The sequence below is a fragment of the Gossypium raimondii genome, chromosome 1 (genome assembly GCF_025698545.1).
Source record: "Gossypium raimondii isolate GPD5lz chromosome 1, ASM2569854v1, whole genome shotgun sequence".
Lineage (NCBI taxonomy): Eukaryota > Viridiplantae > Streptophyta > Magnoliopsida > Malvales > Malvaceae > Gossypium > Gossypium raimondii.
Genome location: NC_068565.1, coordinates 20,019,675 through 20,028,494, shown reverse-complemented (window position 1 = coordinate 20,028,494; position 8,820 = coordinate 20,019,675). Strand labels below are relative to the sequence as shown.

Here is an 8,820-nt window from a genome sequence, read left to right as displayed (position 1 = left end):
TACTTTTTCACAATTTCTAGGTATAAACTATCACCTAGGCATACATAATACCAAACATATTCTTAGCCATTTTAATAGCTAAACATTACCACATATTTACACATCATCCTTTAGCATTATCATAACGACATACATTCAAAATTATTAAGTCCCTATACATGCCATAGTTCAACATTGATCATCATAAAATACCGAGTTGTTGTGGTTGATAGTGTGAACGCTCTCCGACGTCTTTAAGATCCCTAAAGAAGCTTTGGAATAATATAAAAGAAAGAAAAATAAAAGAAGTAAGAATAAAGCTTAGTAAGGTTACAAGTAAATAAATAACAACACTTAACACAAATAATTATACTCAAGTAACATGATCCCTAATTTCCTCTTTACTTAATCTCTTACTCGTTCTCTTGCTTGTTTACTTAGCTAACTCATGATTATAACTTACTCTTCTCTTGCTGAAATTTTGATTCTCAATTGATAACATAATATGATCTTAACTCTTATAACTCACCTAAATTTGCTATTTATGCTTTTACTTGAACTTTCATGGAACATAATTTGTTTACTAGCCCGTTGAGCCACATTGGAATAATAAGGATAATTGGGTCTCTTTTTTGATAATAACATCCCAAATCCATGTCCTAGACATGGTATTACATGGGATGTTTCTTGTACTGCCAATGTCATATCCCAGATATGGTCTTACATGGGAGTTCTCATATCGGTGCCCATGCCATGTCCCAGACATGGTCTTACGGGGGACCTCTCATCTCGGTGCCAACGCCATGTCCCAGACATGGTCTTACATGAGACCTCTCATAATCTCAATGATGCCAATGCCATGTTCCAAACATGGTCTTACATGGGATCTCATCACCCAAATGTCATGACATTTGTATCCGATACATTCCAAAAGTTTCAACGGGACTTTTTAATTCTAATTCTCTATCGTCTAATACTTGAGTCAACATCAAATAAATTCATGAAATAAATATATAATTGTTGGAAAATAACAGAATTAATAATAAATATTGAAATATTGCATTTATTTACTGTAAACTTACCTCGGTAAAAAATATAGCCAAATCCACCCACTTAGTTTTCAACCTTATTCTTTCCTTTGTCTAACCTCGGATTCTGTTCTTCTTGATCTATGATAGAAAATTTTGTTTATTTAATACTCACATTTACCAAAACATCTATCGACTCTAAATTTTTCAAAATTACGATTTTACCCCTAAACTTTTACATAATTACACTTTTGCCCCAAAGCTCAAAAATTAAACTTCATCTCTTATTCTTATGTTTTATAACATGCTAAACATTTTTCCCTTCTATGAAAACATCAAATTCTTACTCTAACACTTATGAACATTAGGTATTTTACCGATTATGTCAATTTACTCGTTTTCACTTAAAATCGACTAGCAAAAGTTGTTTAACATAATTTCTAGCTTCATATTCTATCATAAAACATCAAAATAAACATATTTCACCTATGACTATTTTTCCAAATATAAACCGTAGGTTAAATTATTGCTAGAATAAGCTAAATCAAGTTACTAGGACTCTAAAAACGTAAAGAACATTAAGAACGGGGCTTGAGATCACTTACTATGGAGCTTGGAAGTTTGAAAACCCTAACTATGGCTTCCCTCCTTGTTAATTTCGTCCAAATGAAGAAGATGAGCACAATTTTCCATCTTTTTCCCTTTTAATTCATTTTAATTACCGAATTACCAAAATGCCCCTAACTTAAAAATTTCCTATTTCACTTATCTCATTCCATTTTTGTCCATAACTTAACCAATGGTATAATTACCATATAAAGACCTCCAATTTAAAATTTCGTAACAATTGGACACCTCTAATAAGTAGAACTCAACTTTTGCACTTTTTACAATTTAGTCCTTTTGACTAAATTGAGTGCCCAAACATCGAAATTTTTGAACGAAATTTTCACGAAATCATTCCGTGAAATTGTAGACCATAAAAATATAGTAAAAATAAATTTTTCCTAATCATATTTGTGGTCCCAAAACCACTATCCCGACTAGGCCCAAAATCGGGATGTTACATCCTAAGTACTTATGTGTGATTTCTGGCCATAGCAAACATCTCCTAAGTTACTCAGTTCATTTGTTACCTAAACTCAAGTTACTTTGTAACCCTTGCTCAGCCTACTCAAAATATTTGTTTGTATTTATTATTTGTTCTTTGTTCTTTTTTTTCTTTCCCCCATTTTTTTAAGTATATTAGGGGATTTAGCATGTCACAAAATTCTTTGACTTGATAATCACAATGGAGCATACACTAAATTACCTAGTACTCAATCATGTTACAATTTTAATAAGAATCACTTTTGAAGCTAAGGCTTTTAACTTAGAAGATGGATAGAGCAAACAACTACCTCATTAGTTACCCAGTCTGTTACTACAATGGAGTGCCCCTAATTTTATTTTCTTTATTACACACTCTTACTTGGACTGACCTTTATAGTCAACAGCATGATGGAGCAACCAAAGTGGTGTTGACTTACTTAGCAATGCTAAGCATTGAAGTGTCTAATGTCCTTTATTTAAGTAATGATGTGGCAATGTGACTGAGTTTGGCTTCAAAAGTCTCTAAGTTCATTAAAAGATACTTGCTATAGTCCAAAAATAATTTAGGTTAGGACATCTCATTTTTAGGAGGTAATCTTCAAGCAACCTAAGCTAAGTTAAATTCACCTAATCCCCTGTCACATGTTCTAAGTGTATTGAAGAATTTAAGCTCATAATCGAACATTATAAGTAAAGATTGTAATCCGCATAGGCAAAAAAATACTTAGTAGTTACGTGGCAGTGGAAAAAGCAAATTTAACGAGACTAGAATGAGCATACATACTATATATATAATGCAGCCTAAATGCACAATACACCCCCAAACTTAAAGGATGCATTATCCTCAATGCACATACAGATATTTAACAAAAATATAAAAATATAGATATGTATAGAATGTCATGGCAAAAGAAATAAAATGCATGAGGTAGAGAAAAAAAATTCCCTAGCTTGGACTGAAGTGTAGTTACTTTATTCAGCCCTGCAAGTGGATTTACGGGCACTGACTTTATATCGCAGCTTCCTCTTCATGGGGTTCATTTCATCCTCCTCCTTATCAGTTTTCGTGAGCTCATTAATAAGATGATCGATTTCACGGTCTTGTGCAGTCGTGGAAGTTGGTGAGGTGGAGGACGAAAAAATAAGAGGATTTTTTGGGGGAAAATGTGAGGTGACCTAACCCTAAAATAAAAGTTTTGGCTTCTCCTTTTTGGGCTACCCAAGTAACAGAATGGGCCTAGCTATCCAAAACTCTCTCCCTTGGACTTTTTTGTCCGGTCAACCCATGTTACCTCGTACCTCGACATTCATTCACACAGTTTGTCGTAGCATAATTTCCTTTTGAGATGCCACGATAAAGTCCTCTTATTATCACAACTGATAATCCCATACTCTTGTTCTGTCTCCAGAATCTAGAAAAATTACTCATTAATCAAAGATAAAAATAGAAATGAAACAACATTAAATATTTAGTGATAACAAATAATAAAAATGAAATGAAAGTAAAGAAATTAAAGAAAGGAAAAATAAAAATAAAACTACTATCTCGGAGGTCAATGAATTGCTTGTCACGATCCAAATGAGCACCCCAGAAGTGCTTCAAGCATTGTCCATTAACTTTGAATGTGACTCCAGTTTTCAGGTCTTTGATACTAACAACTCCATGCGAGTATACTTGAGCTACTTCAAAGGGACTTGACTAGCGAGATTCTAATTCACCAATGTACAATTTGAGCCTAGAGTTGAACAACACTTGTCACCCTAGTTCAAATTGCCATCGCATAATTCTATTATCATGCCAACGTTTGGTCTTCTCCTTGTACAGTTTAGCATTTTCATATGCCTGTGCCTTGAATTCTTCCATTTCATTCAGTTCTAACAACCTTTTATGCCCAGCAGTGACCCAATCCATGTTCAGCTTTTTAATAGCCCAAAATTCTTTGTGCTCGAGCTTAACAGGTAGGTGACATGGCTTTCCATAAACAAGCTTAAAAGGTGACAACCCTAACGGTATTTTAAATGCAGTACGATAGGCCCACAAAGCTTCATCCAGTCTGGAGGACCAATCCTTACGAGTTAGTTCACCACTTTTTCTAGAATCTTTTTAATTTCTCTATTAGAAATCTTAGTTTGTCCATTTGTTTGGGGATAATATGTCGTGACAATCTTATGTTTCACCCCATATTGATACAAGGCATTATCCACTAGCTTTCAATCAAACTGAGATCCTTCATCACTAATAATGGCTCTAGGCGTACCGAATCTTGTGAAAATTTTCTTGTGTAATAACTTTATTACTAAATTTGCATCATTAGTAGGAAGCGCAACATCTTTGACCCACTTAGAAACAGAGTCCATTTCCAACAGTATGTACAAGTTGCCTACTGACGGTGGAAATAGACCCATAAAGTTTATTCCCCATACATCAAATAACTCAATCTCCAGAATATTTTGCATCGACATTTTGTGTCTCCTAGATAGGTTTCTTATCCTCTAACATCGGTCACACAATTGATAAAATTCATGATCATCCTTGAACAGATTTTGCCAATAAAATCTTGGCTGAAGTACTTTAGCAACAGTTCTCATTCCTCCAAAGTTTTCCCCGTAAGGAGCTGAATGACAATATTGCAGAATGCTATGTATTTCGTCATTAGGGACACACTTCCTAATTATTTGATCAGCATAATGCTTAAATAGGAAGGGTTCATCCCAATAATATTGCTTGGCATTATGAAGGATTTTTTGTCGTTTTTGGCTGTTGAGATCAGGTGGCATTAACCCACTTACTAAAAAGTTCACTATATCGACATACCAAGGTAATGTCATGACAACTAATAGCTGCTTATTTGGAAAGTCTTCTTTAATAATTTTGTCATTGCCATATTCATTTCTAGATTCTAACATTGACAAGTGATCAACCACTTGATTTTCAGTCCCCTTTTGATCTCTAATTCCCAAGTTGAACTCCTGCAACATGAGTATCCACCTAATTAATCTTGGCTTGGCATCTTTCTTGCTCACCAAATACTTAATAGCAGAGTAATTCGTGTAGATTGTGACCTTGGTACCTACTAGATAAGAGTGGAATTTATCGAATGCGAACACCATAACTAATAACTTCATTTCTGTGGTAGTATAGTTAAGCTGCGCATTCGTCAGGGTTCTACTCGAATAATATATTGCAAATAGTACTTTGTCTTTCCTTTGCCCTAACACTGCTCCCACAACATAATCGCTGGTGTCCCACATAAGTTCAAAAGGTAGTGTCCATTCTGGAGCTATTACAATTGGTGCTGCTACCAACTGTTTCTTTAATTCCTCGAAAGCTACCAAGAATATTTATCAAAATTGAAAGGTCTATTCTGCTCCAGCAAGGTGCACAAGGGTTTAGATATCTTTGAGAAATCCTTAATGAATCTTCTATAAAATCCCGTATGACCTAAGAAACTTCTAATACCCTTAACACTGGTGGGAGGTGGCAAAATTTCTATTACTTATATTTTTGCTCTGTCCGCTTTAATCCTTCGTTGTGATATCCTATGCCCCAGAACAAAACAAAATTTGTTTCTTCACAATGGGAGAAAACCAATTCCAGATTTTTTAAACAATCTTTAAAACCATTGCCAAATACAGAAAAATCATTCATGAAGACTTTAAGGAAGTTTTCCACAATGTCCGAGAATATGACCATCACATAACGCTGAAAAGTTGCCAGGGCATTACATAACCCGAACGGCATCCGTTTAAATCAAAAGTTCCATGTGGACACATGAAGGTGGTCTTTTCTTGGTCATTAGGAGCTATGGAAATATGATTATACCCTGAATAACCATCCAAAAAATAGTAGAAAGCTTTCCCAGCTAATCTGTCTAACATCTGATCAATAAATGGTATGGGAAAATGATTGTTCCTAGTTGCCTTGTTAAGCTTGCGATAGTACATGCATACTCTCTATCCTGTGACAGTACGAGTCAGAATGAGCTCATTATTATCATTACTCACTAATGTGACACCTCCTTTATTAGGTACACATTATACAAGACTCACTAATGAGCTATGAAATCGGGTAAATAATGCCAGCATCAAGTTACTTGATATTATCTTTCTTGACAACTTCTTTCATGATCGAATTCAGTATTCTCTGCTATTCAATAGAATTGTTATGACAATCCTCCAATAAAATTTTATGCATGTAGAGGGCAGGGTTAATTCCCTTTACATCAACAAGAGTCCATCCTAATGCCTTCTTAGATTGCTAAAGGACTTCTAACAACTTGACCTCTTGCTAGGGTGTCAACTTTGATAGAATGACTACTGGTAAAATGTTGTTGTCTCCCAAATATGCATATTTTAAATGCTATGACAAAGGCTTCAACTCTAATATGGGAGGTTCCTCTATAGAAGGTTTAGGAGGATTAAAAGAGCAATCTGATAAATTCAAGGATTTAAACTTCTTCTCTGGTCTATCCATAAACTGTTTGGCTTCCACAAGTTCACCAATGTCCTCAAAAATTGCTGCGTCACTCCGTTCAAATGAGTCTTCATCATTATCAGAATTGTTGTGGCAAAATTTTGCAAACTGTTCCTCTAATGTTGTTTCTATAAACCCAATGGCATGACATTCTTCATTCTTGGCAGCACATTTAAAGCATCAAATATATTGAAAATAATCTACTGATTATTTACCCTCACGATCAGTTCACCTTTTTGCACATCAATTAAAGTCCTGCAAGTAGCAAGAAAATGTCTTCCAAGAATAATTGACACATCCTGGTCAGCTTCACATTTTAAAATAAGGAAATCTGCATAAAAAATAAATTTATCTACTCTTACCAGCACGTCTTCAATTTTACCTTCCAGATACGTAGGATCGATCAGCCAGTTGCAATGTAACTGTAGTAGGTATTGCTTTCCTAATTCCTAGCTTCCTGAAAATAGACATAAGCATTAGATTTATGCTTGCTCCTAAATCGCATAATGCCTTACCAGCATAATGATTTCCAATTGAACGGATAGTGAAACTCCCTAGGTCCTTCAACTTTAGAGGTAATTTATTTATCAACATTGCTGTGCACCTTTCATGAATTTCACATAACTGGGCATTTGTTCCAAAGCTTCTACTAGCGGTATGTTGTATGAAGTTGCTTCAAAACATCTAAAAATCTTTTGAACTGAACATCCTATTTAGAATTATGGAATCGCTAAGGAAAAGGTAGAGGTGGTCGTCCTTCAGGTTGCTGATATTATTTTGTTGTGGCAGTTTTGTTGGCAACATGATCTGATTCTGCTGCAACATTATTCTGTTTACCTGTTTCAGGTGCAATATGCTTTTTATATTGTTCTAAATTATTTCCATGGTTGAGTCTAAAGTTGTCCTCTTTTACAATGGTGTCTTGAACAACATCATCCAACGGTATCCCACTTCTGAGAGTGATGGCATTGCACTGTTCCTTCCCCTGTGTTCTCAAATTCTCGGTATCCCTTGCTCCTTGTGGCTTCGAATTTAAAGCATTCACTATTTGTCCCATTTGATTCTCAAGAGCTCTAAGGGACGCAACCTAGCCCTGAATTACAGCATCATTCTTAGCCATATATTCCTTCATCAAGGCTTTAATGGAGGTAGAAAATGATGCTTGACCCTATTAAACATTTTACCTTGGTATAGGGTGATTATAACTAGGCGGTGCACCAGTAGCATTCTGTCTCACAACATTGTTTAAATTCCCCACACTTTGATTATTCCAACTAAAGTTCGGATGCTGTTTCCACCCTGGATTGTAGGTGTTGGAATAAAGGTTATTATTTCGGTTAAAATTACCCGTGTAATATACAGATGATGGGTTTGGTGAGAATTTATCAAATACATGGTCTTCACTGCAATAAACACACAATTGTTCAACTGACTTCATCTCCTAGACTGTAGTGGGCCTCTTCATGGTTTTGATCATGTTAGCTAAAGAATATACTTGGGCTGTCAGCGAAGTGATTACATCAAGCTCTATGGTACCATCAGCTTTCTTACCCGTCCCAACTCTCGTGGTAGGATATTAATAATCATTATTGGTAATTTTTTTTCCAAAATCTCATATGCTTCATTATAAGATTTATCCAACAAGGTACCATTGGCAAAAGCATCAACAACCATCCTCATATGTGCATTCAACCCATTATAGAATATCTCCATCTGCGTCCAGTGCTGGAATCCATGCATCGAACGTTTCTGAAGTAATTCTTTAAACAGTTCCTAAGCTTCATATAGTGTTTCATCCTCCGATTATAGAAAAGATATGATATCATTTCTAAGTTTGGCATTCATATTTGGTGGATTATATCATAAGAAAAATCTCTAGCAAAGATCATTCCATGATGCCACTGTTCCCAACAATAAAGCATTAAGCCACACTCTTACACGATCTCTCAAAGAATATGGAAATAGTTTAAGCCACAAAGCGTATTTAGGAACACTCTGTTGTCTAAATGAGTTACAGACTTCTAGAAAAAGTCTTAAATACGATCTTGGATCTTCAGTGGGTAATCCAACAAACTTTCCTACTGTTTGCAACATTTGAAACATTACCGGTTTCAGCTCGAATTGCTGAGCTTGTATGTGTGGTCTAACTATCCCCAGATTCAAATCATCCAAAATTGGAATAACATGTTCCCAAATTGGTCTATCTCGATCATCTATCACACAATGAATAGGAGGATGAAAATATCG

The 8,820-nt window shown here is 35.2% G+C and overlaps 1 non-coding gene across 1 annotated transcript; it reads left to right on the top strand.

Moving 5' to 3' along the window:
• The first annotated feature begins 8,302 nt into the window (after nt 1-8,302).
• Nucleotides 8,303-8,409, top strand: LOC128033250 (small nucleolar RNA R71). Its single transcript, XR_008189513.1, has one exon. It is a non-coding gene; the product is annotated as a small nucleolar RNA R71 (small nucleolar RNA).
• The last annotated feature ends 411 nt before the right edge of the window (nt 8,410-8,820 follow it).